Below are 25,000 nucleotides of genomic sequence, written 5' to 3' on the forward strand. Positions count from 1 at the left end.
AGCTCCAAGCGCCAATGAAAGAGAAGAAAGAAAGTGAGAACAAGAAGCCACATCTGCACCGGGAAAAAAAAGTGAAATTGCAAAATTAAAGAAAAAATAAACAAATCAGTCAAAAACAAAGTATAAAGGAAAGGAGCAGAAAAAAGAGAAGAAGAAGAAGAAGAAGAAGAAGAAGAAGAAGAAGAAGAAGAAGAAGAAGAAGAAGCAGAGGGTCCAGTTGTGCGGCGTGTTTACACTGCGGCCTGTAAATGAATTCAAGATGGCGTCTGGCCTCGCCAGGAGCCACGACATCAAAGAGTCAGACAGCCAATGAAGTCACAGCGCTTTAATTGACCACTAATTACCCTCAATTAACTGGAGGAGTGTGTGAGTGCCTTCTGTGGCCTTGTCTGTGTGGATTAGAGTGTGTGGGTATACTAACATTAATGTGTGTGCACTAGGAAGAAAACTAAATCCGTCCTGGCAGTTAATCCAAAAAAAAACGGAAAATTATGCAGATTTACAGTATATCTTTTGTACCTTTAAACCAGGGGTGTCAAACATACCGCCCGTGGGCCAGAAGCGGCCCGCCAAAGGGTCCAATCAGGCCCACTGGAGGACTTTACAAAGTTTGAAAATTGCAGAGAAGTCAGTGTTTCCCCTACCCCTCCACTGAAAGAATGACAAATGATATAATGATGCTATATATTCCACACACAAAAAACAAACAGATGTTTTCACACACACACACACACACACACACACACACACACATACGTATTCATCATTCTCAGTGTACACAGACGCTGCGGTTGTGGTTGCTAGGGCTTGTCAACTCAGGGTTTTTCGCATCGATCAAACTAATATCGATTTATTTATAATTTATTATTAGCTAGCTATGCGGGAAGATGACTTCTTGATGACTATTTTTTGGGGCATTTTTTAGGCCTTTATTTTGACAGGACAGCTAAAGACATGAAAGGGGAGAGAGATGACATGCAGCAAAGGGCCGCAGGTCGGAGTCGAACCGGGGCCCGCTGTGTCGAGGAGTAAACCAACTGCACCAACTGAGCTATCCGGGCGCCCGACTTCCCCTGTTTTAATCACATGTCCTGTGCTCTGCTTCATCAACAGGGTGAAACAGCTTTCAGTAAGTACAACAGAGGTCTGGATCCAGGCGATCAGTACATGACTATAATGTTGTGAGAGAGAACAGAACATTTTGTATTCCATTTCTGGAGCTGATTGGAGCCTTTTCAGAACCAGGCAGCAAGGCAACCCGTTCTCACTGCCAAGTCATTAAATATGGACGCTTGGTCAGTGGCTCTCAGCCTTCAGCGTCTGTATGGAACGCACCGGCCAGAGCAGCAGCTGGAAAAAATAACAGGGATGGTTTCATGCAACGCTCTTCACGAGTAAAATAAATGATCAGGTCACTACTTTCATTGCATGTGGGTGTTTCTTCAAATTAATAGCATTTCCAAAAAAAAAAATTGTTAAAAGAACATTGAAAAAAGTGACAAAAATGTCGTGAAGGGCGCACGGATAGCTCAGTTGGTAGAGCGGGCGCCCATATATAGAGAGGTGTGCTCCTCGACGCAGCGGGCCCGGGTTGGACTCCGCCCTGCGGCCCTTTGCTGCATGTCATTCCCCCCTTCTCTCTCCCCTTTCATGTCTTCTGCTGTCCTATCAAAATAAAGGCTGAAAATGGCCAAAAAAATTATCATTAAAAAGCAGAAGAAAAAAAAAATGTTGTGAAATGTTTCAAAAACGTGGGAAAACAACAACAAAACCGTCCAAAAAAAGTGCAGGAAAAAAATCGACTAAAACAAAAAAAGAGACAAAAACGTCGGCAAATGCGACCCCGAAAAACAAAAAGTTGCACGGTCGACGGGAAGACATTACAAGGACAGCGAGTAGTATGAAAGACCGAAAATCTGCGTAAGGCAGTTGGTTGTGGTGGTGGATGGGTCAAACAACACGGGACTCTCACCCAGGAGACCGGGGGTTCGTGGTCCCGTCCTTGTCCCAGTTAAAGTACGTCCCGACTCAAGAGCGTCCAAAAAGTGACGCAGAGAGTCCCGACCAAGCGCGTCTAAATATGACGCTAAAGCAGACTTCTTTTGCGTCAATAACAAACGCAAAAGGCACCTGACCAAGCGTCGCTTTTTGAGAGAGAAGAGAGAAGTGATGAGACATTCCAGGATGTGTAGAGAAATAATCTCACATTCCCGAATTTAAAATTGATGTGACGAGTCAATACAAAAATACAAAAAGACGTAACGGTCATTTTTCAGTGCCATCGAAAATAATTCATGTGAGTGTTTTCTTTCATTTCATTATTATGTTTCAGGCAAGGCCAGGGGAAATAAACCAACATTTACTGTTGGTAGAAGATGGGATGTAAACATCACAGTGCTCTTTGGTTTGCTCCTGAACACAACATCATTTACCTGACATCACTTGTCAGTTTCCTCGAGATTTCTACGGATACAGAAAGTGATCTAGAAAAATCAATACTTTCCAGATCAAAGATGAGTACTGCAGCCCGTCTGTCTGTTCTGTTTGTTTCACTCTCAAATGTTTCAGCCAGGCGGGTGATCTGTGTCTCCGAAATGCATCACGGTGTGTGTGTGTGTGTGTGTGTGTGTGTGTGTGTGTGTGTGTGTGTGTGTGTGATATCACAGCCTTTCCCATCTCCTCCTTTCCCAGGAAATTGAGTAGGTTCTTTTTATCACACACACACACACACACACACACACACACACACACACACACACACACACACACACAGGATGATTTCAGTGATGGGGGAATATGGAGGCTCATAGTGAACATAATGTGGCTTTATAATGTCCCCCCTGACACAGGAAATAGCCAGAGGTCTGGGGCTGAGTGTGTGTGTGTGTGTGTGTGTGTGTGTGTGAGTGTGAGTGTGTGTGTGTGTGTGTGTCTGAGAAGAGAAATACCCATCAGAGGAAGGAAATAACGAATCCCACTGCGACTTTTCAGAGCACCGAGGGCTCCATAACAGCACACACAAACGCACTACGGTGCATTCTCATCACCATTAATCCAATGGAAAACAAATATTTTCCTATCATTTTCTAGTGACCGGCAATATCTTTCATTAAAATGTCGACATGAAAGCTCCTCCTTTTTTTTTTTTTTTTTTAAATTGTTATTGTTTAAACTATTATGAAAAATGTGTGTTTTCCATAGCATCACTTAAAAGTGGGTGAGTAACTCTCTGCTTTCAAACATATTAATCACAAAGTGTAAATGTTGCTAGCCACAGTATGAATACAACGCTTAATGTTATGCAGTAAACACTGTACAGTTGTATTCATATAATTAGGTGGAAATATGTTGAGGAAAGTAAAGTGATTGATTTAGCTGCAGAGAAAAAAGAAATGACAATCTTTTTTTTTCTTCTTTTTTTTGTGAACGTCATTCGGGCCTCATCACTGAGCAACCAACTGACTCGCAGGGCACACAGAGACGGTAGTTTTTATGATTTCATGATTTTTACATTGATTAGGGTGAATTTTGCTACGACATCTGTCTACACACACACACACACACACACACACACACTCACGTATGCCAAGCATTCGAACAGGAGTACAAATCCACACACATCCACCAAAAACAACCACAAAGAACGTGCATGAGTTACTTTCAGCTGGTTAAAGGCAAACATGTCTTACAACAGAGTGTTCAAATAAAGATGAACATGTTGTAGAAAATATATCATTAATTGTAGAATGATTAATCAATCAATGAGATCAATGAGAAAAAATTGTTTTTACATTTTAAACTTTCAACTTGATTTTCTGACATTGCTGCTTTATTATTATTTTATTTTCATGGTTGTTGTTAATAATTATAACAATGTTAATATAACATAGTATATTAGAATATTATAATACGATATAGTATAGATGCATCTGCCCCTATTGAATTTATAGAAAAAGCTGTCAAATCTATTTTAAATGTGTGTGCGCGTGTGTTTATGCAGAGTCCCACCTGCGTATGTGTGTGTGTGTGTGTGTGTGTGTGTGTGTGTGCGCGTGTGCGTGTGTGTTCTTTCCCCATCTGTTAAAGTGAATAACCAGGCGGTTTGTGCACGTCTGTCAGCACACGTCAGCACACGTGAGATGTGTCACAAGTGTGTGTATACAAAGTTGCGTGAACTCTGTGTGTATGTGTGTATGGGTGTGTGTGTGTGTGTGTGCGTGATTGCCAGCAGGTTCTTAGGCCGGAGAACAAAAACATTTCTCCACAGGTGACGGCTCTTTACGAGTCTCTTCCACACTCGTTTTATTAGTCTCCCATTTTCCTTTCAAACACCACCACTTTTTTTTCTTTTTCTGGCAAAGTCACCCCCCTCCCACACCTCTTTCTTTCACCAATTTCCTTTGATTTAATTACTGCCACATGCTGCCGACTGCCAGCGATCGTTAGTGAGAGAACTGCCTCAACCAACACAGAGTCCTGCCATGCAGGCCGAAGGGGGAAGACGCAGAAAACACACAGACATAAACACAGGCACACACACACACACACACGCCTGGATATTAAAAAAAAGACAGATGCACAAACAGATCTGTATTACGATACTTTTAAAGACCCTCACTGTCGATATCCTTTAAAATGTAAAGTGAATTCAAGTCACTGCACCAAGAAATTGGTCAAAAATAGCTCCAACACTCTCTGCAGTAAAAGGGTTTCTACTTTAGGATCTGTTCAATAAACAAAATAAAGCATGTATTCAGACTTAGAATTGGAAGAATGTGGATTTTATTTCTTTTCCCCTGCTTTTTTCCAAACGCTGTTTCTTCCTACTACTCACACAAGTGGATCAGTCGCACAAGTTTTAACTGGAAACGTTTCCCCGTTGTACCGAAAACATTCAGACCAGTGACCCCCAAAACCGAGGAACATACCGAACCGGGAATTTTGTGTACCGTTGCACCAGTTAAAAGACAGGAGGAAAATTGTGCCAATTCTGAGGATTTTTGCCATCTTGTAGTTATTGAACTGACAGATATGGAAGTCTGAGTTGGGAAAAGACACACACACACACACACACACACACAGAATTCCAAACCTGATCCGGTCTAAATGCTCTCTTTATCCAACATACAGTATCTGCTCCTGTTTGGCCTGAAACAGTTGAGGACACACACATGTGTATAACTGGGATTCCCAAAGGGTAAATGTGTGCTTTGTTTCCTCCTGCCACTTCCCTTAATGGGTTACAGGTCAAAGGTCAACTTCCTGCAGATGATGAGGATTCAGCGTCTTGCTCAACGACACAATGGCAGGGCCCGCGTCGGGGAAGTTAGGAATTTGAACAGTGAGATCCATACATACAGGCTCCTGAGAGCAACTGAGAAAGAAAGAAAGAAAGAAAGAAAGAAAGAAAGAAAGAAAGAAAGAAAGAAAGAAAGAAAGACAGACAGAAAGCATCTTATTTGTTGCAGGAGACAACAGGAAGGTAGAGGAGGAAGAGCGACGACAAGAAAGCAACCCACGGCAGAGGTAAAGAGTTGGTGTTGAGCCAGTTGGCTAGCTGACAGCTCATTAGGTGCTTTAATAAATAATCAACTGATGAAGTAATTAACAACAATCTCTAAGTTTCAGAGAGACAGAACATTTCCATGGGACTGTTCTATGGAGCACTGTTCATCATAGAGACACACACACACACACACACACACACACACACACACCACACAGGGAGTTTGTATAAAACAAACAAACGTTATTCTTGTTTGTCACATACACACAGCACAAGGCAGTGAAATTCAATTACTGCATTTAAAGGACAATTCCGGCGCAAAACGAACCTAGGGGTTGATAACAGATGTGTACCCACTCGATCGCTCTCTGGGACATGTTTTCATGCTAATAGAATGTGTTTGGAGCTTGAAACAAGCTAGCGCGGACTGCTGACTAGCTTACAACGCTAGTATTCGGGGCACAGGGAAAGTAAAAAGGCTCAAAATAGCACCACACTTCACCGGTAGCATAATGAGGGTCCCTACATGTAAACCGAAGCGTTGAGAACTTTGTAAGTGTGCAGACAGTTCATTAAAAAGATAGATTATAATTCTTCGTTCTCGTATACAGGCGGGGAGCTACTGTCTTTCTAAACTATCTATCTAAAACATGTCCCAGAGAGCGATCGAGTGGGTACACATCTGTTATTAACCCCTAGGTTCGTTTTGTGCCGGAATTGTGCCGGAATTGTCCTAAGTTTTAGGAGGAGTGGACAGCTATCCATACAGCATCCGGGAAGCAACTCGGGGTTCAGTGTCTTGCTCGGGGACACTTTCACATGTGACCGCCAATCTTGTGGTTGAGGGGCAACCGCTCAGTGTGGTAGCAAGCCACACAGGGCTTTCAAGGGAGGGAGTGGAGTTTGTGTCCCGCAAGAAGTTAAGGGGAAAACAAAAGACTTTCACCCAGGAAATGGGTGTTTGTGTCCCTGGAGCCAGTCAACGTCACGCGACCAGCCGGCAGTCTCCTACTTTCGTAGGATATCGTACGTTTTGGTGTGCATCATACGGACCCGTTCATGAGAATGCGTTGGGTGTTTTAACCCAAATCACAAACTTGTTTCTTGTGTTAACCAGTCTTTTTGGTGCCTCAGGACGCAGGACAGTTACCTTTTTGTCAGCTAAACTCAACTGCAACAGCCACTGAAACGACTGTAACCTTAGTTCTACCATGACGTGTGCCGCAAGCAGTCCTGCAGACAATGACTTTGGGTAAACTGACCTTAAAACAAAGTAATATTTACTCATGTTGTATGAGCAACATGATTCAACCCAAGAGTTCTTCCTTTAGACCTAAAGGTATTGTATTGCTTCACAGGAAAAAATAAAAAGGAACACATTTAAGAGAAGTCAGAGAACGATAAATATCATATTGTGTAATATAAGTTTTTCTTCCTTTTTTTAGTCTTTCGATCATCTGGTGCCCACTCGGATTTGTCTCCCCGTGGGGGGCCGCAACCCCCAGTTTGGGAGTCACTGCTCTAAGAGACAGAGCCAGGTTTGATTTCAAAGAGCCCTTTATCGCATTACAAAGACAAATAAATCCAAAGAACGTCACCTGCTGGTATTTATCATGTGAAAAAGATGTAGAGGAAGAAAAAGTATCCCAAAAAAAGACGAGACAAACACAAAGAGTGGGAGTCATAGAAAGCGGTGAGCATTTTGATTGGTTGTTAGCTGCCACCATTACAAACACACTCGTCACACACACATACACACACACACACACACACACACACACACACACACACAATTGTGTTCTCTCAGATGGCATGGTGGCAGCCGGCCCGACAGCCAATCAAAACAGCCGTTGCAGGGCACGCGGCCAATGAGACTTCTGCTCTCTGCGGCAGCCAAACTGTCAGGGTGAGAACAAGAGTGTAGCGTGTGTGTGTGTGTGTGTGTGTGTGTGTGTGTGTGTGTGTGTGTGTGACTACACACATCGCACACACCTTGAAAGTTTGAGCAAGTTCAATGAATATTCAGGATTCTATTTTCAAAGATAGAGTAAGAGGATAATCGTTTTTTAAGATTAAGATTTATTGTCGCCTCTTTTAATATTCATGTGATTTTAAAAGGACTTCTTCTACATTTATTGATTCACTTTACCTGAGATTTATAATATCTATCTAAACGCTGTTCTAGCAGGTTCATTTATTGGGTTTGAGAGCGATTTCTTTTAGTCTGTGTTTGATTTCCATGCAGTTGTTCCAGTCTGATTTTTTGTAACTTGGCGGCCGTCCACTCTCAACCAGTTCTCCCAAATGAAGCTTTTTATAAATAAATAATCACTGTGTAAATAAATTAAACTGATGACACATACAGTCATGAAGGTCATCAGCCTTGGATACAAGCAGGACATCCGGCCTGCTGAGCCACTTTAAACAACAAACTGTGCTGTGAAATACTGACAGATGTAGAAAAGAGGAACACAAATAACTTCATATTTTCAAAAACAACGGTCACTCTTACATAAGGACTGTTTTGTGAAAATGGGTTAATGTTGGATGGCTCTGACGTGTGTGTGTGTGTGTGTGTGTGTGTGTGTGTGTGTGTGTGTGTGTGTGTGTCTCATCCTGGTTCGTCTTCACCGTCTCACCTTCTCTAAGATGGCTGCCATGGCGTTCGAATCAGATTTGTGGATTCCAACTCAGAAAGTTGGAGTGTTACAACACGCCCGACGTCACCAGAGTGCTGGGTCGCAGGGACCCCGTTGCCGAGGCAACGCGCCGGCAGGCACCTAAACTGATGCCAAAAACTAAGATGGCTGCCGTGGCATGTTAATTATTGAAGAGGGTGCAGACGGAGAGTGGGGGACAGCGAGCACGGCTGCTGGTGGGATGCTGGGTCACAGTTATCCCGTTGCTACGGTGATGCAAGCTGGCGACGGCCGCGCTGGTCTCATTCAGCACAGCAACGTAACGTGGCAAACAAACCAAACACTAAGATGGCTGCCGCAGGAAGTGAGTGGCGAGCAGGAGCACTGTTCACCTGCCGATTCAGGTTACAAATCATTCAGATGTCTGTCTCATCTTTCTGGATAACGTCAACATAAAACAGAAGTCAGTAATAAGACGACATTAAATAATGTAAAGCCAATATTTTACATCGATAGAATCAATATATAGAATTATATATGGACCTATAGTAACATACACAAGGCTGAACGTGTTTTCAGTCATTTCAAGTCTGTCATTTCACATTTCGGACTCACAGCCTTTTACAGAGTGAGCTTCAGCTAGTAATGTTAAGTTTAAGGGTCAGAGCCATTTTCAGTTTTAATAATTCAAATAAAAATAAATAAAAATGTCCGACTCAAAGTCAAACTCCGAGTATGCTTTAAAATCTGTAAAAATACACCTGTTCTCCTGTTTTTTTTCCGTTATTGTTTTACAGTAAAAGTAGTCCATATCCACGACGTTCCACTTTCGTTGCCGCCGGAAATTCCGCCGTACGTCCTTTTTTTTTTAGCGGATTTTTCGTTACTGCTTCGTTTGTGTTAATCACCGGTGGATTTCTGAGGACTATGGTTAACTGCTCCTCAGATCTCTGCAGGGTAAATCCAGACAGCTAGCTAGACTATCTGTCCAATCTGAGTTTTCTGTTGCATGACTAAAACAACTTCTAAACGTACACGTGTTCCACCAAAACAAGTTCCTTCGCGAGGCTATTTTGCAGCGGAACCGGGGCTCCGTCCGGCGCTTAGCGTCGCCCAACACGATTGTGATTGGTTTAAAGAAATGCCAATAAACCAGAGAACGTTTCTCTCCAATCCCGGAATGCTGTGTGGACTAGCCAGACTAGAGTAAAAGCAGAATTCAGCAACAGTTAGAGAGAGAGAGAGAGAGAGCACTAAAGCACTAAACACACTGACATACAGCACATTAACATACTTAATCCTTCATCTTCCTCATTTTGGCTTGTAGGGATTTTAACCCTTGACCTTCCTGTTGAGAGAGGCCGTGCAGCCATTAGACCGATCCGGCCGCAGCGTTACATCACCGGTTCTCTTTTTACCGTCTTCATATCGTCCGTGTAGAATACATTTTAAAGGCGTTTCAGCTCGGTAGAAAGTTTGGATGAAGCTGAGGACTGCAGGCTCCACTCAGTAGAAAAAAGAAAAAAAAAATCTGTTTCCATTGAGTGTGTATGAAGTTAAGAGAAAGTTATTTTTAAAGATTTTTGGAAGGGATCAGGGTCAGATACCTGCTTCAGACGAACCTGAATGTTTCCTCATGCTCACTAAATCTAAAAAAAAAAAAAGAAAAAAAAAACATGAGAAGGAAAGGATTACTAACAATAAAAAGTGAAGTGAGATGGAGTTACAAATGCAAACAGAGCCCTCGGTGTCCCACAGATGGGACGCAGTCGGTTAGCGGGAAAAGTTGTTTATGTCATCTGATCTAAATTTGTGCATCCTTCTCTGCAAAGCTTTATGACAATCCACCAGTTTTCAGTTTTAGTTCTGTTACTTCTGTTTGATCTCAGCTCAAATTCACGAAGAATAAAATTCAAGCTGATGTAGAAAATATTTGGGAGAAAATAAAAAGAGCAACATTAAATCAGTAAATAGAATCCAGAGGATGCAGAGCGCTTGGTACTATTATTTCTTCAGAGATGTTGGGGCTTCAGAGGTTGTTCCAAGAGCCTGACAGCGTAAATCAAGCCCACCTTAACCGGTTCAAACCGAGCACACGGTTCCTCTGAACATCTGATTCTTATCCCGTTCAGCCTGGTGATCCATAAAAATGTTAATAAGGATTAGAGTATCGGCCTCCTGTGTGGACTGACTCACTGCGCTCTGGTCCTGTTTCCATTGGGCCTATAAACCTGCCTCTACAGCCATCTTCTTAATCTGTCTGTCTGTGGCTAGGAAATAATGAATGTTCAGAAAGAAAACAAAAATACAGCCACAATATTGGACAGAACACACATGCTTCTGGTGATTTAGCTATTCTTAGTGGCTTGCTCCAAGCAAAGCTAAATATCAGAATCAGAAATACTTTAATAATCCCAGGGGGAAATTATTTTTGTTACCACTCCAGGTATACAAACATACATATATAACATATATTATCCAGACAAACACATGCAACACAGAAAGACGGAAAGAAGACAGAAAATGTTACTGTTAGCTGAGTACAGGACAGCGCAAGGTGCCCGTCGTTTCAAAGGCTGTTGCATGGCAAGTCATGGCACTAGTCTTGCAAAAAGCCTTTATTAGGATGTTTCCCCCCCCAGTGTATTGCAAGCCTGGTGGCCCACCGGGCCTTAGTTGACCCCCACCAAGCCTAAACCACTGGACATTATTTTTTTTTTAATGTATTTTAAGACATTTTTAAAAACTACAGTTTTTTTTGCGGCTCAGTTGGAAAGTTAGACGTAGTCTTATTTTCAAATCTCCAGTTAGCTTCATTTTGCGCCGGATTTGTCCTTTAACGTAGGATAATGTATGGAATCTGTCTGATAGCTGTTTTTTATTCTGAATTTCGCAATTCCGTCCATGATTCTGTGATCACAGAAGCTATTTGGCTCTACATTAATGCTGCCATCAGTCTGTGACTGGCCCCAGCCGGGCCCTCGTTGAAAAAAAAGACACTTACCACCAACTTTTCTGGGGGATCACTCATGGCTATTTCATATTGAAATGGTTAATACAGTAAAATAGAGCTGGGTAACAACACACACGTAGCGGCTCAAAGAGACTTCTTCAGGGCTGTTGCAGTTGAGTGAAACGACTAGTTATGATTAGAAAAAAGATTGTGGTTTGTAATAAAACACCGACCCCGACCCATGATTCCTGGATGAAAGTCATGTGTTCTCCCTGGGACACAAACTCTGCTCCCCCGCTTCAAAGCCAAGGGTTCATCCTCTGAGGAGCAGGATAGTGATCATTACATTCAACATCCAGCTATTACTATTTTTTTAAGGATAAATTGTCATGGGCTAAATTAACGGTCAAATAATGGATACTTCAGCCTGATGGAAGCAATGGAAGAAAAGTCAAGAGGTTTTAAAATAATTGGGAATCACCATCTGGAGAGCAGGAATAAGCATGTTAACTGTTCGGTTGCTACAGTTAGATATCTCACTGGGTCAGATTGTGGGGCGGTCTAATGGACATGGAGGATTAATGTATTAAGGGATTATTGCTGTAGCTGGTGTGACCCTCCTTAAAAGAAATTGAACTACATATCGGTGCTACAGTACGGGGATACTACGGGAAGACCACAAAGAACTGGGTTTAGTCAGTTTGTTTTCTGTTTCTGATGGTGTTAATGGAGAAGACAACCTTTCGCAATGATCTACCAAAACCACGTCATCTGCAAACCTGCTCACCACGATCATCCCTGTATATCACAGTGAATCATCAATATTATTTTTGAGTTGACAAAACAAGACATTTGAGGATGTTGTCTTGGGCTTTGAAAAACAACGTATTTCACCATTTTTTTTAACATTTTACAGACCAATTCCCTAGGCTAATAGATTAATCGAGAAAACGATCGACAGTTTAATCGACAATGAAAATAATCGTTAATTGCAGCCCTATCGCCCTTACCTCAACACCACTCTTCAAATCAAACATACTGTCAGTCATCAAAAAATGAATTCAAACATCAATTCGCTGTCTCAGCCTGAACCTGTGACCCCTGAAAAACCACCACAGAAGAAGCAGTTTTCAGCAGCGGCGTGGAGACGAGCCTGTAACAGCCTGTGAGCCTCTAATAGCCAACATATGGAAGCTCACTGGTTGCCAGCAACACAATCAGGACTACATTATTTGGCCCACACTGGAATAATAAAGGAGCTAGATCAAAGAGCTGATTACTTCAGCACTCCAGAGCTGCAGAATTCTTTTCTGTTTGTTCTTACTTTATGTCCTTCCTTTATTTCTCTTTGTAGTCTTTGGTGCATTCTTTCTTTTTTTCTTCTTCCATGACCAGGTATTAAAAATGAGCGCCGTATGGATGCTGGGTAGCATCTATCACCATGGCTATTGATGGTGTGTGTGTGTGTGTGTGTGTGTGTGTGTGTGTGTTTGTGTGAGAGAGAGAGAGAGAGAAAGAGAGAAAGAGAGAGAGAGAGAGAGAGAGAGAGAGAGAGAGAGAGAGAGAGAGAGAAAAGCAGTGATGCTGTTGGCTGGAGATGCATTTCAGTACAAACAGCAGCATAACACAAATCTAGATGGATGGAGAGTGAAAACAGTCCGCGTAATGTGGACCAGATGTGTGATCACATGGATGGATTGATGGATAGAAAGGTTCATGTTTGTGTTCAGAGGATGCAGAGTTGAGCATTGACACATTGACAGCAGGATATGGAGACCCCAACTGTTTGTAAGGCTCTATTATTGTGTGTGTGTGTGTGTATGTGTGTGTGTGTGTGTGTGTGTGTGTGTGTGTGTGTGTGTGTGTGTGTGTGTGTGAGACCTATTTGCGTGAAGCCTGGCGGTGCCAGCGCAGGACAAAATGGGCATCAAACTAACACTCCTTTCAGCGTGGCACACCGGCGATTAGTGTGTGTGCGTTTGTGTGTGAAGGGCTGTTAAATACTAACACACTTTCAGGATGTTCTCAAACCCATTCTTACGTATAGCTACAAAAAATAATGCACTGTAATCCGTATGTATTCCACGTATTTACTGCTGTATGCCCCACATTGATTGCTGCTGTGTGAGACCGTGAAGGTCTGCGTGGCCGGTAGCCGGCTCACAGTCACCTTTCCTCGGCTAAATTCAACTGTAAAACCTCAGCACTGGTGAGAGCTGGCCAAATTCTGATTCCGTCAAAGACACAAAACGCTCGTCCACCTCCCCGACTGAACACTGAATTGTATGATCCTCACATAAGCTGTCACTGCCACTGAAGCTAAGCTGCTAACAGAATGCTGCCTGAGCTCAGACACAGTGCTAACTGCCATTCAGCTGTACTGTGCTGCACTGTGTGTGTTACAGTTTCGTTGTCTTGTTGTTTAAAGTGTGACAGCTGTCCGGTGTTAATCAGCCAGTCCATGCAGCCTCCCTAACAGCTCACCACAGCATGACTGACCCACTAGAACACACACACGCACACGCACGCACACACACACACACACACACACACACACACACACACGTGCGTGCGCATGCTTAACAAAAACGCCCCTGTTTACCACTTTGATAATGAAGACATGGTAGCTTTTATGTGTGTGTGTGTGTGTGTGTGTGTGTGTGTGTGTGTGTGTGTGTGTGTGTGTTAGTGTAAGGGGCAAGTGTGTCAGCCCTGGTTTAGAGTGAACATAAACACACACACACACACACACACAAACACACACACACACACACACACACACACACACACACACACACACACACACACACACACACCCACCCACACCCACATCCACACCCACACACACACAAAACCTACCAAGTTCTCTTTATTCTCTAGCCAAAAAAGTTAAGTTACTTAAGCTTGCCTTTTGCTATGAAGCTTGTGCTTAGTACATATGAGAATAGGCTTTATCGCGCACGCGTGCACGCGCACACACACACACACACACACACACTCATAGAAAACAGCCGTTCCCAGCTAACATTAACAGGAGTGAAGGTGTGAGTAACAGCAGCTACGCAGCAGAGAAACTACAACTGAACACAGGCGCATGTACGACAGACAATCACAGCACAGAGAAATAAGAGCTGATGTGATAATGTATCGCAGACAGTGTTTTACAAGAGTACAGGACATAAAACCCCAGCTGGGCCTTTTAGCTATGTTTTATGAAATTGAAGCTGAGTGAGTAAAGCTCAGACCAAAGCACTGAATAAATCCTGTGCTACAAACACATCCTCAAATTTTAGGTTTTTCGTAAACCACATTCTTCAAATATTATTAGCCCACCAGCTAATGCAGCTAAATTTAACATCACGGCAGCATCCACACAGTTGATTTACAGCCAAAGCTAATGGAAAGTATCGATGTTCCATTTATTTTCCATTCATTAAAACCAAAGGCTAAATTTAGAGTTATCTCAAGACACTTTACAGATAGAGTAGGTCTAGACCACACTCTATAATTTACAAAGACCCAACAATTCCAGTAATTCCCCCAAGAGCAACAGTGGCGAGGAAAAACTCCCTTTTAGGGAGAAACCTCGGCAGACCCAGGCTCTTGGTAGGCGGTGTCTGACGGTGCCGGTTGGGGGTGTGATGAACAGTGGCAATAATAGTCACAATACAGATTAATAGAACAGTGACTAGAAATAGTAGTTGCAGTTGTTCATGGCATAGCAGGGCACTGCAGGGCGTTACAGGATGTATCAGGGCACTGCAGGGCATAGCAGGGCAGAGCAGGGCATAGCAGGGCAGAGCAGGGCATGTACTGTACAGTAAATGGCATGTAGCATGACTGAAGTGCAGTTCAAAAGTAGCACATTTAGCACAGAAGCTGGTGTACATTTGACCGGAGCTGCAAAGCTCAATCGATTAGTTGTCAACTATTAAATTGATCGCCAACTATTTCGATAATCGATCAATCAGTTTGACTCGTTGTTTATGAACAGAAAAGTCAAAAATCTCCGATTCCAGCTTCTTACATGTGAATATTTTCTACTTTCTTTTCCCTTCTGTGACCCCCTTTTTGGGGGTCAATTCTTAATTGTTTTGTTTTTTTGATTGCTAAACCACAGTTGCCACAACTGGAGTAACACGTGCAAAACTCTAACCCCAGTCTGTACAGCAGCAGTACATGCGGACCAAACTCTGGCTCGTTTCTCATTGCTTTAACACAGTTTTCAAAACCCTGCACACTTAACCACGACAGGCACAACGTTTTGTGGATTTACAGCACTGTGTTCAAATGCTAACACGCTGCTGTCAAAACTGTTAAGCACACATTCAAATGGCTATGACTCAGTTGTGACCACTGTTGTTTAGCAATCGGAAGAGTCATGTAAACATTAACCTGGTGCATTATAAAAATGATTAAAGGGTTGCTTCTTACTTGTACAATTTACAGCATGAGTTCTCTTTTATATCCAAGCAAAATTGGTATTGTAACTAGGGTTGGGAATCGTTTGGATTTTTACGATTCCGATGCGGAACCGGTACTTTTAAAACGATTCCGACTCCTAAACCGATCCCTGAAAAACTGAAAAATGATATCAGAGATGTAATATGTTTACTAGCGATCAAGTGAATGGTTAATATGCTTTTACGTCCGTTTTGGTGAGCCCAGAGGGAAAATATGGCATTTTAAAAGTGGCCTACATTTACGGTAGACTACAGAGAAAGGGTGATATTTTTACGTCTGTTTCGGAGCAACAGAGGGAAAATATTTCAGTCGACACCAAAATGAGTAACCGAAATTTGGATTGTAATCCGGTCCGATTCCTACCAGTTGCGTAGTGGAACCGGGTTTCGGTACCCAACCCTAATTGTAACTGAAATTTCCCTAACCTAACTGACATTGAATCAGATCGGAAATGCAATCGAATCGGGACTTTGTGAATCAGAATCGAAATGGGGAAATCATTGGGCGATACCCAGCCCTAGTGATAATATTTTCCCCCCTCAACTGCCAGAAGGCTTGTTTCTGTACGTGCAGCTGAGAGGCCTCTGTACCCTGACGGCCCGTGTGAAACTACAGCCGGCCCACCGTATACATGAACTATCATCTACTGCTGCTGCTGCTGCTGCTGCTGCTGCTGCCGCCTGTCCCCGTCTGCCAGCTGACCTGGATGTTCAGAGGTTTGATCAGGCTGGCAGGCACTCAGACAGACACCGGGAATCAAACCTGTGACTCAGAGACAGAGAGCTTCTCTTCCCATGGCCAGGTCAGGGTGGAAATACCCAGCAATCCAAAGAATGCAGACCCATTCTGCTCTGTTACAGTCCACCTTCTCTTATGGGACACGCACACACACGGATGACTCACAGTTTGACTATGTGTGTGTGTGTGTGTGTGTGTGTGTGTGTGTGTGTGTGTGCACGTACATCATTTTGGCAGCTGCAACTTCGCATATTAAAAGCCAAGGGTTTATAAAGACAAAGAGAGAGAGAGAGAGAGAGAGAGAGAGAGAGAGAGAGAGAGACTGACCATTCTTTTAACCAACCTCCATATTATCAATGACATACAGCGCACACCCTGTGTTTTTTTTCACTGTTGTTGACCAATTCCAGTTGCATTCAGGCACATTATTGCTGGTCAGACAGGTCAATGTAATGAAATGCAGGTATGGAGTCTGTAACTGTACTGTAAATATATACAGATAGGTATCAACGGATAAACCAGAGACAAACTGCGGAGCAGGTTACCACGACACAAAAAACCTCCGGACCAACTTCAAGTATTTAATTGAAACATCTTGCATGTTATGTGATCACAAACTTCCATACTGTAAACATTATGATTGTGTATTCAGTCACATTATACATCTTTTTTAACAGTAGCCTCTTTTCCTAGATTAGCGCTTTCGCTCTTTTTTGGAATATTTTTTTTAGGTCCACCTTGAGTTACAGTCACTAGGCTATATTCTAAAAAAAAATAAAAGACGAGTCCTCTCTTTATAAAGGTAGGTTTTAAGTCACTGAAGATGAAAGTTTGTCTCCCTTCTGTATTCTACTGCTAGAAAATTCGAAGATATATGACAGAAAGACAAATAAAATCTGATAAAAGTGCAATTGCAAGGCAATTGAATTACTTCTAAGTTCTGATATTGAAACAAATAAATACTCTTAGGACACGTGGAGGCTCTGCAGACATGCTTCTAATAACATACATCCAGAATATAGAATATAGTGCACAAAAACGATATAAAACAGCAAATGTTGGTGATGCTGCAGCTAGCTCAGGCCTTTAATCCTACAGGCTGCATGCTGCCTTCAGTTCACCCTGTCTCCTTTCACTGCAGGAAAGCTCCATAAAACACATACACAATAAATTATATATATATATTTTTTTTTACCTCTGATTACCAATAACATCACGCATCATTTAAATCTCACAGCCACATTTGAACATGCATTAAACACCTGAACCTAAAAGCCCCGCATTCAAAATATACATAAATAATGGACAGCGAGCAGTAAAGATGAAGCTCAATTTCAAACACTACTGTATTACACGTACAGAAATATTGCAGCAAATGAAGCAGAACCTACCAAACTTCATCTAAGAAAATACCCCAAAACAGCCTACACAACATGGGTGGGAAAAGCAATCCATTCACATATGTTATTGTGATTTTTATGTGCCGAGGATTTTTAAAATTGATTATTTTCCCTAGAATCAATTTAAAAAAAAAAAAAAAACCCTAACCCAAATATTTTCTGTTTATACGGCACCGCTGACATCATATCCGTTTCCAGCAAAACAGACAGAAAGCAGAAAAGGCAGAAAGCATGTTATGTACAGACAGACAGACAGACAGACAGACAGACTGACTGACTGACTGACTGACTGACTGACTGACTGACTGACTGACTGGCTGGCTGACTGACTGACTGGCTGACTGACTGGCTGACTGACTGGCTGACTGACTGGCTGACTGACTGACTGACTGACTGAGTGACTGACTGGCTGACTGACTGACTGACTGAGTGACTGACTGGCTGACTGACTGACTAACTGGCTGACTGACTGAGTGACTGACTGGCTGACTGACTGACTGACTGACTAACTGGCTGACTGACTGACTGACTGACTGACTGACTGACTGACTGACTGGCTGACTGGCTGACTGACTGACTGACTGGCTGGCTGACTGACTGACTGACTGACATGTGACGTGCATTCTTTGTAGAAAACAATTAGAAATGTCTCATTGTACATTGTCTCTAGAAGTGTATTAGCCCGGCTTCACACTGCCTGTGTGGCGTGAGCGTGTCGGCTTGCGTGGCGTGTCTGTTTTTATTTCGGCTCCCATGTCAACAGGTCAGAGCGTGCACGCTGCCTGCGCGACACGCACGTCGATAACGCGTGCCTGCTAGAAACAGGACCGACGCCTATTTTTCACGCGACACGCAAGCGTGTTGGAAGCCTTTCCAGGCAAAACAGAATACAAACAGATGTTTATATGTCATTTTGACACGAATACATATTAATAAATGACATGTTGATGTTTGAAAGTCTCTAGGTTTTGACATAAATCCAGATGTAAATGTAATTTCAAAAAATATTGCACCTGTCAATACAGAACGAAATATTCTGTAGCCTATTTTGCCGTCAATGCTGCCGACGTTGTCTTTGCTGTAATCAAATCAGTATATAGGCCTATTTATGTTTAACATGAAGTATACTACTGCTTGAGTGCAGGGGAAATGGGAACCATAGGCTACATGTGTACAGACAAGGCTAGCAGCAGCAGCAGCAGCAGCAGCAGCAGCCAGACACGTTTCTGGTGTGCGAAGACAGAAAAGTCCACGCAACTGACACGCAACAGAAACGCCACGCTCTCGCCACGCAGGCAGTGTGTGACCGGCCTTATTCAGCTATTGTTTTTGTTAAAGAAGGAAAAGAAAATCGCAATACTCGATACTATCTAAGCGCAGTGAATGAAAGTTGCAATGATCGGCGCCCCTGTATTGTGAAGGAGTCGAATCGGGACAAACACACAACGTCCCAGCCCTGGTACACAACTAGGGCTGCACAATTAATTGCAATGTTATCAAAATCACAATATGGACTAGTGCAATATCCAAATCACAGAGAGGAGCAATATTTGTTAAAGGCAAAATACGTGTCAAAGCATTCTGAATACAGTATTGTGGTGCTGCAGAGACGTCCCGGTCGTACAACATCCTATCGTACTAGACTAAAGAAAATATCCTTATTTTTTTTTAAATATTAGTTTTGGGTGAAAATGACAATAATGATACAAAAACAACCATTCCCTTCAATATCGTGAATAATGGTGCGATCTTAATATCAGTCAACATAATCGCAGTCAGATATTTTCCTCATATCGTGAAGCCCTGTGCACAACGCTAGTATATGCAAAGCACGTCCAAAATGAACAAAAGTCATCTCGCACCTTTATGCAAGATTAAACAAGAAAACGTCTCGTTATAATCCGACAGATCGGCTCTCCATCAGCAAGCCACTCTCACACTTCCATTTCAAACGTCTGACAGCTATGACATCACTAATGACCTGCTAATTACCCTTTCCTACATTAGTAATGAAGATACGAGAAATGGTGAAAGAGAGGTCTCGCCGTTCACTGACTGAACACTACAGCGAGAGAACATCACACGTCCACACTGTAGTCCACACACACACACACACACACACACACACACACACACACACACACACACACACACAGTGAGCCACAAATATCTCAGCTCTTCATCATCAACTAGGTTGATACTTCTAAAGCATGTGGCGCCAAATACAATTTATTTCCATTATCATTATGTCTGGTGGGGTATTTGTTTGATGCATCATTTAATAATTAGGTCAAAAAACTCAAAGTTGCCAGAAAATCAAATAAAATGTTTCTGATTTTTTTTTTTTTATAGACTGCTGTGATTCTGATCAAACCTGCTAAATGTTTACAGAAAAGATATATTGCAACTCTGTAACTGACTAATACAACTGACTTATTATCAGAACTAAGAATTATTAATTTTCTGTTGTGTTAATGTAAAAAAAAAACACACTACTATGTCTACTAAAACACATCACTGTCAATTTTTAACTTAATTCCTGTTTAATAAAAAGCTGTGTTTAGTGTGTGTGTGTGTGTGTGTGTGTGTGTGTGTGTGTGTGTGTGTGTGTGTCAGCAGTTCTTTTATATATCAGTGTGTGTATCAGCGGCATCAGTGTCAGATAATCTGATGCAGAAGGATTACGTTAAAGCCTGAACGGTGTGTGTGTGTGAGTGTGTGTGTGTGTGTGTGTGTGTGTGTGTGTGTGTGTGTGTGTGTGTGTGTGTGTGTGTGTGTGTGTGTGTGTGCCAGACAGACACACACAAATGCACATATAACGAACGTTGACCCCACCGACAGGGCAGCGCGCACACACAGGAGAGTGTCTTAAAGCACAAACTCACACTCACTCACTCACTCACTCAGACTTGTTCAATGTTAATGGAATGTTGTCATCCTAATGTAAAGAAAGGCAAAAGCCTATTTAACAAACCTCACTGTACGTACAGTACACTACACAAACACACACAGGGCACAAGCTCGAAAAACATGCTCGGACATTATTAAATCTTAACCTCGAGAGCCAAACGATAAATAGTGTAATACACCACAAACACCCACCCATGTTTTCAGAATTTCTAAAAAAAAAAATATAAATAAAAAGAAGAAAAGGAGCATGTTGAAACAGACATTTTTACAATTTACACACACACACACACACACACACACACACACACACACACACACACACACACACACACACACACACACTTATATAGCAACGGTTCAAAGTGTATGCTTGTACACAAAGAAAGGACACGTGAGCGCACACACTTGCATACAAAAATACACAAATGCGCAATAAATGTCTTTTTGTTGTTGTTGTTCAAACAGAATAACTCAAGCAGATGGAGATACAGGCCTGCACACACACACACACACACACACACACACACAATGTGTCTATTTATAAAGTAATAATTGCATAACCCGCTGTGCTCTAATTCCAGCCTACTGAGCACACAGGATGTCCACACACACACACACACACACACACACACACACACACACACACAATCACACACACACACACACACACACACACACACACACACACACACACACACACAAAACTTAATACATTTACCATGTATTAACTCCTGGTAGGCAAAACAAAGTGCACATAAAACTTTAAAAATAATACATTAAAAATATCACACCACCAAACACGTGGCTCTTCTCTGGATCAGACTACAGTCCCAAAACACAGAAACACCTTCATTTGCATATTTCCTGCTGCAGGCGTGAACAGCTTCTCTTTGTGGTTGAAGTCCTTTTCATTTTAAAATGTTTCCATAAGTCGGGGCAGAGTCATTACACTTCTGTCGTTTTAATCTAAAAAATAAATACATTTGGGGGGGGATTTAAACATCATCATATCTTTATCCATTAGTAGTCCTATTTGATTCCCATGATATAACTACAATGTAAAAACCGAAATGACATGAGTAATTTATCTGAGAAAAAAACCCAAATATCAATAATTCTTATTCAATACAGTCATTTTATGAGGAGAGTTTAGCCCTTGACCCCTGACCTCCTCTCCACTGGTTGTGCGTTTAAAGCTTCTGCTGCGCGACGGCCAAGAGGACTAAATTGTCAAATTAAAAGAAAATACCCTTCAATGGAATTAGAAATGTATTTAAATGTACACTTCTTTGCAATAACTGAACATGAACACCCATTTAAATAAACACAGGCTATGGATAGTTCCATTTTACATTCATTCGAAAAGACAGAATGAGAAATAATGTGTTGTGTCCGGCTGTAATTGTTCGTTAACTAAAAACTGCAAATCAAAAACTAATAATTACAATCTTCTCACATTTGAAGGGTTGTTTGTCTCAGTAAGCAGCGACGCAGCAAACTGAACCAACACAATCATGAGTTTAAAGTGTTTAGATTGTAGCTGCACATTGAGAGAGGGCTGCAGGATTTTTGGCAGGGCAGTTTCGGGACCCTCCTAATTAAAACTTACTGAATATTCAAATGCTGCGTTAGCATAACAATAGCCGGCTGGCCGGGCCGGCTTTAAATGAGGCCTTTTGTTTTTAGCAGAGCTTTCTGCTGCCTCATTAAGCCGCCGGAGCTTAAGTTAGCGAGCCGACAGCCGCTAACCGAAGCTCAGGCCTTGGCCCTCAACCCTCCTCCTCTTCACTCCCCGCTCCCCCCCTCCCCACCCCCCCACACTCTCCCTTAAACCAAAGCCCCCGATTCAGCCTCTTCACTGTGTTTGGTCCTGCCGGGCCGTAGCTTGTTGCTGCTGCTGCTGCTGCTGCTGATCAGCAGATCAGCCCGAGCCTTTCTGTCTCTTCTCTCAAACCCCCGACCGCTCTGCCCCAGTTTCCACTCGCTCCGCTTCTCTGCCTCCATAACACGCCGACCAGCCTGAATCTGCTCTCACACAACCACAGAATGACCAGAACACCTCAAAAACCCAGCCACAAAAACAGCTACAAAAAAAAAAAAAATAGGCCGCAAAAAGACAAGCGTTACTTTATTACGTGTGTTGTGTGTTTTCTCTTTCTGTCAGTGGACGGCGGGTGTAAACAAGCTGTGACACAGACAGACAGACAGACAGACAGACAGACAGAGTGAGACAGGGGGGGTAAAGTGAAGATGGAAAGGAGCTTGGCACCAGATCAAGACGAGCTGGCACAACGTGCCATCCAGCAGCCAGCCGCCAAACAAAGCGGTGATGCCACGCCGAGCCCCGTGGCATCGCCGTACTAAGGAGCTCCGGCTCCGAGCGAAAGCTGCCGAGATACAAAGAAGGCCCTAAGCTACGGGAAAGAGAGAGAGACAGAGAGAGAGAGAGAGAGAGAGAAAGTGGGGGGACAAAATGCACAAGGCTCCGGAGCCATGGCTGACGACCGACAGCGCGGGTTGGAAGCGTTCGGCGGCCGGACGGAGGGCCGGGAGAACCAACAGGCGCCGAGCAGACAGAAGCCGACTGTTGGTGCGGCAGCGTTGGAACAACAGAGGCTCTGTGTCCAGCTGCACGGGTCACATCAGCTACCAAAGCATCTGAACACAGAGTACTGCTAACCACAGAATTAAACAAGCCAAAGAAAATCTAAACATCAGTACATGTTTTTGTATTTTCACACACACACATATATATATAAACAAACATGTAAAAATACAGGATGTATAAAAGACGGATTAAATCCACTTAGAATTAGAAAGTATAAATGAAACCACAAGAATTAAAATCAGATTCATAAATCACATTGATATGAAGGTCACAGATATGTATAACCTCCCGAAAAACATACCATTAAGAACGTTTTGTGTAAAAATGTAATCATACATTTTCTCTGCAAAATAATTAAATGTGTGCTTGCTGGTTTTTTCTTTTTTTTTCTGCAGAAATATAATTTTGTGGACAAATATTCACAGCTACTGTCTGATTGATACATTCTCTCAGAAGGCCTGTACGGTGCCAGTTTAAAAAAAAAAAAGGACTTATTATTCATTTTAAAATGGCTTAGATGTATTACTGCTTATACGATAACGAAGATCAAACAATTTGGACACAGAATTCTTAAACAAAAAAAAAAAAAAAAAATATATATATATATATATATATTTCTGTCCTTATTTTCCGTCCGTCCCCGCTGTCATCTCCTCTTTATTTTCTCCTTTTTTATCCTCTTGAACTCGTGGAAAGCGGCAAATAGGAGTCAAAGGTGAGACAAAGGCGGACAGACAGTTCACTGACAGGTGGATCTGTAGGAAATCCCAGCCTTCCATCTTCATTTACACCTGCGACTTGCAGACAATTCCTGCTTTTAGTGCGAGAAAACCTGTGAAATTCATTCACCCTCGCTTTGCTTTACACCCTGTTTCTCATTTCTAGCCCCCCCGTCTGTAAATCACCTCACCCTGGGACTGGTTTTACAGGTGGGGGGGTTTACTGGGAGACAGACAGACAGAGAGACAGGCCCATAGGAGGTCAGACAGCTTCATACTTACTGGATGATAACCACTTTCTCAGATGTATTTCTTTTTGGATCGTGGTTTATGGTTCTCAATTTTTGAGACACTCATTAGTATATTTTAAATGAAGATTAACAATTATGGGTACTATATTGTTAAGCCTATACAAAGACACATATATATATATAAAAAAAAAAAGGCCAGATGGGTAGACTTCCAACTTTATCATTTTCAGAATTTGCTGCACTCATATTATTTGAATGGCATGAAAATGGATACAAAAAATGAAAATAAATGTGAATAACATAATATCACTGATATCACTCTTAAGTACAACAAGAATCTAAGGGCAGACGTATTTCCCAGCTTTGCCATGAATGCGTGTTCGAGGTTATGGGTGAAATAACTGAATACTACTATAATGAGATATCGCAAACATCATTTCAGGCCAAATTACGACAGAGAAATCAACATTTTTCGTGGGAAGAAATGAAAAAAAAAAAAAATGAGAAGCCACAAGTCCCTGAATGAAACACACAACCAAACAAACAAACACAAAAAACCACACGTGTCATTGGCCACAGAGCAACAACAACAACAAAAAAAGTAATCATTCATTCAATTCAGTACTAAGGCTGTTATTTTTCCGCATTTACTGTACGTCCTTTAAAAAAAAAAAAAGAAAAAAAAGAAGTCACAGAAGAAGACAGAAATAAAGCTGTGAGAAGGATTATTTCATGCACAGAATCAAGAAGACAATCAGAAACGAAACGCTAGATTGGGGACTATTTTTTTTATACACTATTTCTAATAACGG

At 42.2% G+C, this 25,000-nt stretch overlaps 1 protein-coding gene across 4 annotated transcripts in view; it reads right to left on the reverse strand.

Moving 5' to 3' along the window:
• tcf4 (transcription factor 4) overlaps nt 1-25,000 on the reverse strand; it is a 318,467-nt gene that overhangs the window by 67,444 nt on the left and 226,023 nt on the right. The gene's annotated exons all lie outside the window — the stretch shown is intronic.

The sequence above is a fragment of the Sander vitreus genome, chromosome 16 (genome assembly GCF_031162955.1).
Source record: "Sander vitreus isolate 19-12246 chromosome 16, sanVit1, whole genome shotgun sequence".
In the NCBI taxonomy this organism is placed as follows: Eukaryota; Metazoa; Chordata; class Actinopteri; order Perciformes; family Percidae; genus Sander; species Sander vitreus.